Below are 12,897 nucleotides of genomic sequence, written 5' to 3'. Positions count from 1 at the left end.
TTTGCCCCTGCTGCGCTCTTGATTGCTTCCTTTGCAACTGGTGTGATGATTGAGGGATTTGACCAGTAATCCTCCAAACCCAGCAAACCCAGATATCCTTTCACGTGGGCAGCCCACTTTAAGGATACATATCCAAAGACTCCTCCGTATTTCTTGCTGAAATACCAGAAGAGTACAGGCTCTTCAGCTCAGCAGAATCTTTTTTTCCGCATTTCACCTGTTGCCTGGAATTCAGGCCGCATCAAATGCCAAATGGTTGCAGATTGTGCGCTGGGAGCTGGTCCAGCTTGCGAATGACACAGAGAATGGGTTAAACGTAATCAAGGGTGAATTGCGTGCATTGAGACTTATTATGATGCATAACCACTATGTGCTGAACATGTTAACGGCAATGACAAGCGGAGTTTGCAAAAGTTTGGAAATTCCTGCTGCACATTTGTGCCTTAAGAGGATGCAGAGAATGTGTTGTGATCCCACATCATTGCAGCCGTCTATGGCCTGGGTGTTTGCATGAAGATTTTGATGTCCATCATCGTGTTCATCTTAGTTATCTTCTACACCTGCCAACTGGGCCTCTGATGTTGTGCCAATGCGGAACCCCATAGCACTAGCATTATGGTATCAATTGGGGTTTCAATAGCACCTTGCGAGACAAAAAATAGTGAAGTACAGACTGATCTCCCACAGAGTGGCCCTAAGCATGAAATGCTCCCCATCCCATATGGAGATGAAGTTGACCGCCTATACCACACTATCATTACACCACCCCCTGATGCAGAGAATTACACAGAGGTTTCGGTGGACATTGCGGGGGATGGAGGATGCACCTATATCACTCGCTAACCTGAGGAATATGCGCATAAGGGGGAAAGTTTGCATTCAATATGCAGGGCTTGGGTGCTAATAAAGGGAAAACAGCCGTACGTGGGAGCAGAGTAGAGACCGCAGGAGCGTAGGGGTATTAAGGAGTTTGTTACTGTAGAAGTAAAGAAAGGGGGAATGTTTGGAAGGGGGTGACCCCATCCCCCACCCCTAAGTGCTTTAGAGTAAGGCAAGCACCATTCAAAGCACTATGATGGGCCAGGGGTGAGGGGGAACAGTGGTAAGACCCCACCCCAATAAAATCAACCCAAATATTGTATCCCAGGACACAGGCAAGACTGTCATTTTGTGTAGATGTTAGTACATTTTGCATAGATGTTAGTAACCATAGCTAGGAGACCAGGCACTAGGCTCTGAATTCGAAACAAGTGAGACCTCCAGCCATGTCTGAGCTCCCAATAGGCCAGCCCACACCCCAACCACCATAAAATGTATTCATTGTTCTAACAGTGTTTCAAAGATGTTTTTTAACTCGAAACGAATGTGCCCTACAAGGACGCAATCAGAGACCGGCGCCCGGTGTGCATGTTATCTCACACTGGCCAAAGCATGACCCGGCCCATCCCCAGATGACCACAAGTTATAGCCCATATAACTGACTAAGCCCCAAGATCTGTGAATTCCATGGCACCAGGTGCCCTTTGACCACCAACCCTAAAGTAACAAGTCCTGAAATATTGAAAGAGAAGGGACATTGCACATCTTTGAGCTACAATAATATGATTAGTATTGCGAGGTGCTTAGAGGGATACATTATAGTTCAAAACAAGGGTGGAGACGTTGGAGCTGGATGCGCAAAGGGTAGTGAGTAAAATGTGTGTGTGTGGAGGTCAGAGTGCCCCAGAAGCTCTGTTGTGCCAATCTTAAAGCCTTCCAGGTGCACAGTATAACGATAAAGTACCATTGTGTTAGGAGTGCAGTTAATTTGTTCTTTGACCTTCATTGGTGAGAAGATGATCTCCGCAGCACCCACGTGATGGAAGAAGGATATACTCGGCTGGAACCACTGACCTGGCATCCCTTATGGAGCAACCGGATCCTGTATAGGAGCACACCAACCAACTCGTGCAGGTTTTTACTGGATGGTATTGCATCACGTTGACGATGTGACTCCTCTTAAGCCTCTGCTTGTACCCTTTTTCAGCAGAATGTCCTCAGCGGCAGAGTTCTTTGCTGTTGCTCCCATTTTGTGTGAGATTAAAACTTGTTATCCTTACAAGATCGACTTGGGCTTTTTTCCCTAGTGGGTTGTATTTGTTCTGGTGTGAGCGTTCAGGGGGGTGCCTTCACTTCTTTAAAGACTGTGCTGCAAATGTCAATCAATGTGTGATCTAGGGCTAGACCTTGCAATTTGTGAATAGTGACAGCATATGCAAGAGACAGCGAGAATTGTTTTCTGCGTACATGCACGTTTTTGAAAAGAAGGAGTCATGCTATTGTGCGTCCTATTTTCATAACTTCTGCAAGTTTGTCAAAATGAATGTTGTAGTCCTCTGGATATGTATGCAAGCCGACAACTGTACCAATTGCTCCATTTACTAAACCTTGTTCTACGTCAAGGTTACGTTTTAGAATGACTCTGCAGTTTATACACAACATTAACTTTTTATCCAATCCAGCAGTGTTGATAGGGATTGTCCTGCCATGCACTTCTAGTTTGTCTTTGGAGCCGATATGCAGTATAGGTTGCATTTCTTTTTTTGACATTGTCTCGTTAAATTGAATACTGCTTGCTAGGGTTGGCATTAAGGACATGCATTTGATATTTTGTTGATTTAATTGTTCCATTAAAGCAGGAGCAGATATGTTTCACCCATGTAGCTCATGGATTAGTCTACTATTTAAGATGGATTTTTGCATCTTTATTAAGCAGACCAGTTCTAATGCTTTTTAAAATGTTATCATAGGTGAGGTCTGCAGACTGACACATGTTTTGAGTTAGTTCTTTGTACTGAAAATGTTGCCAGAGATTTACATTTGCTATGCTTCAGTGTTTTACGGCATTGTTGGTGCCCTAATGTTTTGAAAATAGGTTCACCTTTTACTGTTGTTAACTGTAGGAGGTCTCCAAAAACAATAACGTGTTTTCCTCTAAACAGTTCCTCATAGTCGGTTTTTAGGACCTCTTGCATTCTGTGGTGAATTAAAGCAACATGAGGTTGAAAACCCTGATTACTTCATCTTTTAGGAACACTTTTATTTGTTTCAGAATTCTGCAGACTTCAGTAGCAGCTTCTGCTGATAATTTGTAGTGTTCTAAATTGTTTTGGTGTTCTACTGGAATGAGCAATAGTCAGTTACACCTCCGATGTTGTAGGCAGCTAAACCTGTGGGGACTGTTACACCAGCTGAAAGGTTGTTGTTTGTTACATTTTGTAGAAATGTACTAATTATTTTAATTAAGAATGTTTTTCCTGAACCAGCTTCACCACTTACATGCAGGAGCAGAGGTTTATACTTTTTACAGGTATACATTTTAGTTTCAAGTTCAAAACCATGTTCAATTTCTTCAGTGACTTCAAGATAAATGGTGAATTGTTAACCATTTAGCTCTGTTTTTAGCAGTGACAAGTCTTCTTCCAATTGTTTACATTGATACATGGTATTTTCTACTTCAATCATGGCTATTTCTGCTTCATTTAGAATGAGTGGTTCTCCAAGTGGTTCTTGGCTTCCTGCAAGGGAAGGTTAACTGCCCTCAGGAGTGTCTTTATCTAGTTTAGCTTCAACTTCTTCTTGTTGGCGTTCATTGTCCAACATATCTTTGTATTGCTTGAAATTGGCATTTGTTATACTGTTTTGATTTGCACTCAATGCAGCTTCAAATGAGTTGTGGTTACCTAATACATCTTCTTCTTTTCTCCATGGTTTAAAAAGTTGCAGTAGGGCCATGTAATAAAGTAAATATTTGCTACTTGCCTCATCTGGTCTGACATAATTTTTGTAGGAGTAGTTTTGGGCTATGTGGTACAGGCACATGTTTTACAAAGCAGTACTTCTGTGTGGGTAGTATGTGTCTATTACATTGTTTTTTAAATGTCCTGGCTGTTGGGATCATTTGTGGCTATTGTTTCTATCTCTTGGTAGGATTTCAGTACTTTTTTCCTGGATGAAGCTGGACCAAGGTTTAGACAGACAATGTGTTCTGATTTGCCATATAGGGCTGTTCATGTTAAACTGTCTGCAGCTTCGTAGCACCCGCATTCTCTATGAGAGAGTATTTTTATACCAAAGCTGTACAATTTTTGTGACCGTGTTTTGTAAGATGATATGTCAACCCAGGGGTCTTTTAGCTCTGTTTTCTCAGCTTTGGTGAAATAGGCTGTGACATATCTTGCAACAGCAGTGGAATTGTCTTCAATCTATTAAAAGTCTATATTTGCATTCCACAAGAGGGCAATGATTGCATTGCAATCATTGATGTACTTTGATGTCCCTTTAAATATTGTATCTATTTTTAGGTGACTTTGCCTTTTACACTGTGTCTAACAGAAGACATCAAGCTATTTACTTTTCCTTTTGCCAAAACTGGTCTAGGGAAGCCAAAACGACATTTTGTATAGTATTTACCTTTGTTTTCATACGTACATCGGCAGTATATGCCACACTTAGGTTTTTGGAAGCATAAGATTTGTGTATGTAGGTCACTCTGTGTGGTTTCTGAAGCGATGTTGCAGGTTATGCATTTTTGAATAAACTATAAAAGAGTCATGGCCAAATTTGGGAGCATCTTTTATCCACAAAAGCATGTGGATATGTGGTGCTCCTCTGGATTAATATTCTTTTCTCCAAAAGAAGCATTCCACTTCTCTGAGTGGAGGAGTACCTTTATTGCAGATGAAGTGCAGCATGGTAATAAAGCAAATGTGAAAATAATGTGATACATTGACAGGGTCAAGACAACAAAGTTCTCCTGGTGTTTTTATGTGTATTCCTTCTTTATTTTGGTTTGCTATGCGTAAAATGTCGTGCAAGTCATCCCATGTGTATTCTGACCAACTTAAAGTAACAAACCATGTGGGTGGGCCTAGGTTCCTGAGCATACAACCTACATCAGCATGTCGTTGGAACCAGTTTTCTTTTGTACTATGCATGTTTGCCAAGAGAGTTGTTATACTTGACTGCAAAACTTCATCTTTGTCTTTTATCTTTTGAAGTAGTTGCGTAGCAGACATGTTTAAAATATTGGAGCCTGTTTTTAATTTATGTGCAACTCCATAACAGAGTTGCTAGTTCACTTTCGAACAGGAGGTGGAAAATGTCTTCTACATTTTGTCCGAATCTGGGGTCTTCAGAATACACTCCTAAAGAGCAATATTCTGGTGCTATGTGTGGACCTTTCATCATAGCTTCCGCATTTTCCTGTAGGAAATACCAGAGGAAAATAACTTACTTCTACACTTTTCTCCCATATGCTCTTTGGAGATCCTTTGGCTTAACGCATTTGATATGTTTGTAATGCATCTTCTACAGTGTCTTTGGAGTGTAGTGCGTGTACTGGTCCAAAATGTTGGCTGCAGTAATAGGATCTACACTTTTAAATGTGCCAGTTGGTGGTGTATCCTGAATTAGTTGGGGGGTTTCTCTTATGTTCTCCTCTATGTGTATATCTTTGCAGTATTCATTGTTTTCTTTAAGATATTGTAGGCCTAGTCTAACCTTGTTTAAGTCGACTAGTTTTTGCCAAATTTGTTTGTCTTTTGTTGGTACACCATTCACTAGTACACTCATAGACTGATTTATCGGCCAAGGTACTCCTAGAGATTCTACATTTTCTTTTACATCTAATGGCAAATATGTGACTTTGCCACAAATGCCTTTTAGTAACCCAGTAGGTAATGTGGCTGTTTTGGGTTGAAGGCATATTATAGCTTGAAATGGGTGTACTGTTTGGATTATAATGCGCTCATACAAGTTAAGTTGTTGAAGAGCCTTTGGAAGTGGGAAATAAGTTATTAGTGACATCATGTGATGGCATTTTGTTAATGTCAAGCTTTGTATTGCAGTATGTGCAAACTATTGAGGGATCAGTGATTTTGTATTTATTTATTGTTGTTAGATATAAAGCTAATTTGAACCATTGGGATTCCTCATTGTCCTCTATTTTGTATGCCATATCTACGATTTCTGAGCTCTTTTTTTATAAGACACATACTTGGTCTGGTATTTCAGGAGATGTGTTTTGAAACTTTGCTATTTGTTTTTTGTATGTGTTTGTTAGGAAGTTAGTGTTTGTAAGGTTTTCACTAATGTTTTCTGAAGGTACTGAGTTTTCTAAGTGAACTTCAGTTCCAAAATGTTTACTTTGGATGTGCTCTATTTCTTTAAAGAGTTGTTTGGCTGTCCCAAATAGGGGACTGTTATTTAAATGTTCTAATTGTAAAGCAAGACGTTTTGCATAGTACAGTCTATGCACAAGATTCTGTAAAGTGGAATGGTGTGTTGCTAAAAGTTGAATGTGGTTGAAAGTGCTTTTGCAAGCAGTTCCTGAAATGCAGGCTAATGAATATCCTCGCAGTGCAATGAGGCTGCATACTGGAGAGAAGTCCATGGTTTGTAATGTTTTTATTCTACTTTTTTCTTTTAGTTTCACATAATGATTGAGGAATTGTTGTAAAGATTTGAAGGATTGTTGGTGTATGTTAAACATTGAGCTGCATGTCCTTTTATACACTGGAAAGATTGTTTAGGGGAAAGGAACATTTGGTTGAAAGTTTTTTTAGGACGTTTTTTCTATAAGGGTTTCTTGTTCTTTTTTATAAGCCTCTTCGTTGAAATATGATTCTGTGCTGCTTGTTTGAATCCATTCACCTTCACAGAAGTTTGAAAAGGTATCTATATTGACATGTTCAGAATTACTTTTTGTAATTTACCGATTACTTTAGTTAGTGGTTTCATTCTGTTTAAAATTAATATAAACAGCTTTCTTTTTAGTAGAAATGTGCTGTCAACTAAAGCTTTGAGGATTAGTCTTCTGCAGTAGTTTTTAAGGGTAGACTTTTCAGCTGTCTTCATAAGACTGTGAAGTACTCTGCGGTGGAAATTGTTTGGTAAAATTAATGTTTTGCAATGCTTCACTGTGGCTACGTTAACATTGGTAGATATATTGTTAGGTTCATTATTAGGTTTGCTTTTGCTTATACATTTGTTTTACTTTTAGTTTTTGGAAGAGGGGACTTTCTTTTTTTTAGTGGTCACTGGTTTTGTTGAGTGATGTTAATTGCAGTTTTGTTTTAATGTTTTCTATACATTGTTTTAGAGGTGGATGACTATATGGCTTGCTTTTATTTTATCTGCTCTATTTTATCTTTGTTTTCTATGGAGTTGCTTTTTATTAGGCATTCTGTGGTGTCTGTTGGAAAAAAAGGAAAGTTTGGGTTTTAAAGTTGTGGAATGTAGAGATGAATAGAGTGCTGTGCGATTGTGCAGTGGGATGATAGTTGTGGGTGGGAAGTTTGTATGTATAGAGGTGTGAAGGGTTTAGGTTTATGAGTAAGAGAGTGATAGTGTGAATTAATAAGTAGGGACATGATGATGTGTTGAGGAAAACAGTGTCTGTTATAATGATGGTGTTTAGATGAGAAGTGAAAGAGTGTGCATGCTGAAATATGATTAAGAGTCAAACGAATGTTGTTGATTTGAAAGGAATACTGTGGGCTAATATACAGTGAAACTGAATTGTTACAATAATAGAGAAATTAATACTCTAGTAATGTACTTACTTTATAGGATGTCAAGAGTAGTCTTCTGCTTGGTAAGAGATAGTTTAAAGTATTTAATAAAGCGATGCTGTGTTCCCTTAACCTATGTTTTCAAATATCCTTATTCAGTTCAATGTTGAAAACAGTAATCCTTCCAGCTAACCAATCATGCAGCAACAGCAATCTGATGGCTGTAACATTACAAAGCAGTCTTTTGTTTGGTTGTCTCAAATGCCTCCAGCTCCTTTATCTCTCTCTCCACTATTTCCATCTCACCCTCCACTCTTTTGTGTTCCCTATCTGCATGTTCGACCAAAAGTTCAATCCTTACCTTAGAACTTTGGTTGAGATTTGCTTCCCACTGATCGGCAAGATCAGAATCCTCTGGTTCATTAAAATTGGGAAATGTAGGGATTCTGAGCCCTCATGATATCTGTCCTTTATCTAAGTAATTTGCCATGGTAGCCTTCTCATAATATTTGTTAACTTCCTTAATGGACATTTTTCTAATGTAATACATTTTTCAGAGTAGGGTTCATAAGTGCATTACTGGTACTACCCTGGTACTACCCCTTGCTGAGTAAAGGGATCTAGTATCTTCATCTATATTATGTACATAAGTCATCATCTTGATACGTTAGGTTTGTCAGCTGTGTCCCAATCAAAAAGAGTAAGGGGTAGTTTAAAGTGTTAAATAAAGGGACGCTGTGCTCCCCTAACCTTTATTTACAAATATCCTTATTCAGTTCAATGTTGAAAACAGTACCCCTTCCATCTAACCAATTCTGCAGTAACAGTAGTCTGGTGGTTGTAACACTACAAAGCAACCAAAGTAAATATTGAAATGAAATAACCAGACACTTGATGTGCTATGGTTCAAAATTATATGCATTCAATTCTCATCGATTAAACCTACAATATGCTCCAAAGTCCTGATAGACATACCTACAGTATCCTCCAAAGTCTTAATACACATACCAAACTCCTAATACACATACCTAAATAAAATCATTAGAAAGCATGTGCTGATGATTTGCCCATCTGGGCTTTATCTTGGTAGTATCAATATCAATTAATCAATACCTGCATAGAATAGGATGCTATATTGTTATTACAGTTACAACACTAACATTCATATACAAATTCTTTTTAACTCAATATTCCTCTCTTTAGTACATATATGTGATTATACACTGTTATACATTAACTTCCTTAACGACCCACAATCCTTTTGTGGTACATACCTAAAAGGAAATGGATATATGAACAAATAGCATTATGAGATATGCAAGGAGAAATTGAGCAAATCAATCAGTTTTCAACTGTACAATTATATCATGCCTACAATTATAATGAATTCAATATACTAAATTAGGTTCACTTGGGGCTCCAACCCATCACCACTCTCCTGCACCTCCAACCATGGACATCATGCTGAGTTACCACTGTTATTATCATTCAAATACTCAAGATCCAAAAAGTAACTCAACTCACTACTTCGTGCCGTAATCCCTCCAAATTTCTTCGAAGTGTCCTCTTCTCAACTCAATGCTATCCTCTAAAATAATGTAAACATAGTAATTATGTACAGATCTTACCTAGCTTAAACATGATCTCATGTTTTCATAGGTGGGATAATATTATGGATCCGTTGCGGCCATTCTGTATCCTATGGTGTGGGTCAAACCATCAATTAGTATAATTCTAAGTATCCTAACACTTAAAGCAGTTAACAATACTCTTCTAATTGTAACCTTCGTTAGTTATAGTGTAAGTTAGGAAATTGCGCTAAACCTAGTAATGTAGATCTCACACAAAGAGGCACATTGAGTTGGAAGCTGGTTAAGTGCTTCTACAAGTGTACGAATTGCATGTGCAAATATGCATTGAATAATGTACAAACATATGTTACTAGAGACAATCAAAGGGTACAAATACAAGATCTAATCAATTGTAGAACCAAGTTGTGATATATATTGTTATTTGTGTTTGTAACGAACTGCATGTGACGTCTACAATTAGAGAATTAAGATTTTGTCTCAGAGAACATTCGAACATGTCCATCACGTCTGAGAAAACAATAGCTTCTGCAGGAACATTGGGTGTTAGAAAATCAGATGGACAATAAGGACCATGTGAAATTCATTGGACTGAAACATATACACCCGTGCAACAGATGAGTCTGTGAATTGATCCTAAGACAGGAAGAGGCCAAACTTATTTGCAAATTACAAAGCACAATACCTGGGTTAAATAAGGACAATGAGTTACAGACCTTTTTATGACATATCGCATGGACAAGTTTGCCTTTACAACATTATGTATTCAGAGAGTGACAAAAGTTCTGAACTGGTATCATTCTGAACTAATGAAATAAGTTTCATAATTTAGTAAAAAGTGCCAAATGGCATACATTTATATACTTTCAAAAATTGTGTTATGACTTTTTTAACTATCACTTGGGGAACCAATCCTGACACTGACTGGAGTGCACCTCCTGATGCAGTAGCTACTAGCTCAAACACTATCAGCCTCATCACTAGTTGGGCGGTAGCCCTTAAATGCGGCGGTAACGCTATTACCGCCGCATTTAAGGGTCTGCCCAAACATGGGTCTGGCATGTTTTCACCAGGCTCAGAGCTAGGGATAAACGTGCTGGGAAAATGCCAATTTTCGGTTGCATTTAGCATGTGCTATTTGCACCGAGAATTCTCCATTGGGTCCATTCGACCCAGTGGGGAATGGGGAATTACCTTTACCACCCAACCCGTGATCTAGCAATAATACTGCCGGACAGGTGGGCAGTAACGCAAGTACAGTTGGGCGGTATCCCAGTCAGGACCAAAATCTGTTTTTGCCTCTGAATTGGTCTACCACGATTAACATAATTTGAAGTTACAGTCTGTATTGTTCCATTACTAAAATTGGCAACCGCTTGAAATATTTATATAGACAGATTCCCCAAACCCTTTTGGCAGATTTTTTTATTTTTTAAGATTGCATTTGAATGTATTGTATACAAATTAGGTCTTGACAATACGTTGCAATTCACAGAGGTGTGAGGGGCTCTGCCAATTTTGTCTGGAGTTAAAGATGAGCCAAGCACTAAAACATGTTGTCCCGGGAGGATAGCACAGCGGCAGCGTGCGCGTCTTGGAAGCAAGACGACACAAAGCAACAACTGGTTCGATCCCCGGATCCGCGCTTAGAAACCTCCGAGTGTTTAAGCGCGTTATAAATACGTAACTAAGACAAAGAAAAATCTTAATCTGTGTTTCCTCTGTAACAGCGCCTCGATGCCTCATGGGCTGCAAGTGCGCTTAACAAAATGCAAATAAATGTCTTGATAGTCTGTGGCGCTCCACAGGAAACTCAAAAGCAATTTTTTGGGTCGCTTGTGGATAATATAGAGTGGCTTTCCACTGACTTTTTTTGGCATAGGCTGAGCTGCGGGCATGGTCTAGAGAGTTGCCCAGAGCTGTGTTGGTGGTTATGATTAATACAAAACCTTCCAGCCATCACCTGTTTGTTTTGCTTAAGCCACCTCGAGTGGGACAGGTTTTCCCAGACGTGGATCCCGAGCATACTGGGCCTAGAGAACCAAGCTACTTCTCACTGATGATGCCCAACAAGTCCAAAACATATCTGAGGATGCTTGTGGTCTCATGCAGAAGGGATGTGATCTAGCAGTTTGGACTGGACTGACCCTTTTGGGGTAGGACCAAGTCTGTTATGTTATATGAATTTATAATGCACACGTTCATCAAAACAGGCAAAAACAATAGTCACTGAACTAGAAGTTAAAACAGCCAGGTTTTAAGAAGGCGGTGACAGAGAAGATGATTAGGTGTTCACCTGAGATCAACTGGAATCGAATTCCACAGTTTGTTCACTGCTAGTGAGAAAGCACAACCTCCAACTCCACTCAACTGAGCATTGGGCACCACTAAGAGACTGTTATTCTCTGTGCGCAAGGACCTAGCAGGGACATAAGGGACACATTTCTCCTTAAGTAAGCTAGCACCGACTCTACAACAGGCACAGTGAACCAAGCAAAGTGATTTAAAAGCAATCCTTTTCTCCACCGAAGCCAGTAAAGGGCTCTAGATTCTGCGACAGTTGGAGCCAATGGATAAAGCCCTTCGGCTGTGCAAGATAAAGCGCATTACAGTAGTCGAGATGACTCGTAACCGGAGATGACACAACTATAGGAGGGAGGTGAAATGGAAGAAATGGGAGGATTGTACATAGGACCTTCATGGTAGAGTGACCAGCCTTGCAGACACTGATACCCTAGGGCGCCATAGACAGGGAAGAGGAATGCTAGACTCCCAGATTCTTCACAACTGACACTGGGACGGGTGTTACACCAAATGAGGCCGGCCAGAAGGAAGAAGACAAGGGAGCTGTATCATGAGAACATGATGATGGGGCACCCACTAGAAGGACCTCGGTCTTGTCCCCGTTTAGTTTAAGCCAATTGAGGCCCATTCACTCCCTAGCGGCATCCAGGCAGGCTCTTAGGCGGTACAACACCTCAACCTGGTCATGATCTAACTGGATGAGAATTTGCGTGTCGTCCACGTAAGAGTAGCATCTGAACACACGGGAAAGTTATTTGCATATGGTCTTTCCCCTTCTATAATGGCTTGACAGGCTGAACAATGACGGTCTGGAGGGCTGCCCAGAGCTGTGGCCGTGGTTATGATCAAACCTTCCAGCAATCTCCTTTTTGTTTTGCTTGTGCTTCGGGCATGACACTTTTCTTACCATAGAGGCTATGACCCTTTTTAGATAAAATTAATTTGCCAAAAACATAGACATGAATTTAAATGGAATCTGAGAAATAAATTGTATAGTTGTGTTGTGTGTTTATGTTTAATTATGTAACCTATGTATACAACATTTTATTTTACGTTTTTATTGGCTGTATATGTGAAAGGTCGATTTATTTGACCATAGCATATTAATAAACATATTTCTTTCACACACTGAAACAAGTAATGTTCATCTGCATTGCATAATAATATTACCCCTACTAAAAGATGTGTATCAAGCAAGGAGTACTCTGGCACAGCATACAGTAAACCCCTCGATATTTAGTCCCCTGCATGAATTATTGTATGCCTAAAGTTAAATGTAGCAATACTGCAAACAACGTGCAAAGGTTGTTTTATGATATCCTGGGGCCTTCGTGAGTCTGTAAGATTTGACCATAGAATTATCGCATGCAGTAATTACCATTACTGTATAAGGCAATCAGAAGGTCACAGCATGCTACATCCAGTATTTGCGAAAATATGCATTTCTTTTT

At 39.5% G+C, this 12,897-nt stretch overlaps 1 protein-coding gene across 2 annotated transcripts in view; it reads left to right on the top strand.

Annotated features, from left to right (window-relative positions):
• The window catches only part of CERS6 (ceramide synthase 6), a 1,220,327-nt gene that overhangs the window by 618,495 nt on the left and 588,935 nt on the right, over window positions 1-12,897 (top strand). The gene's annotated exons all lie outside the window — the stretch shown is intronic.

Source organism: Ambystoma mexicanum, chromosome 9, assembly GCF_040938575.1.
Source record: "Ambystoma mexicanum isolate Mex_15411 chromosome 9, UKY_AmexF1_1, whole genome shotgun sequence".
Lineage (NCBI taxonomy): Eukaryota > Metazoa > Chordata > Amphibia > Caudata > Ambystomatidae > Ambystoma > Ambystoma mexicanum.
This window is presented reverse-complemented; position numbering and strand designations above follow the sequence as displayed.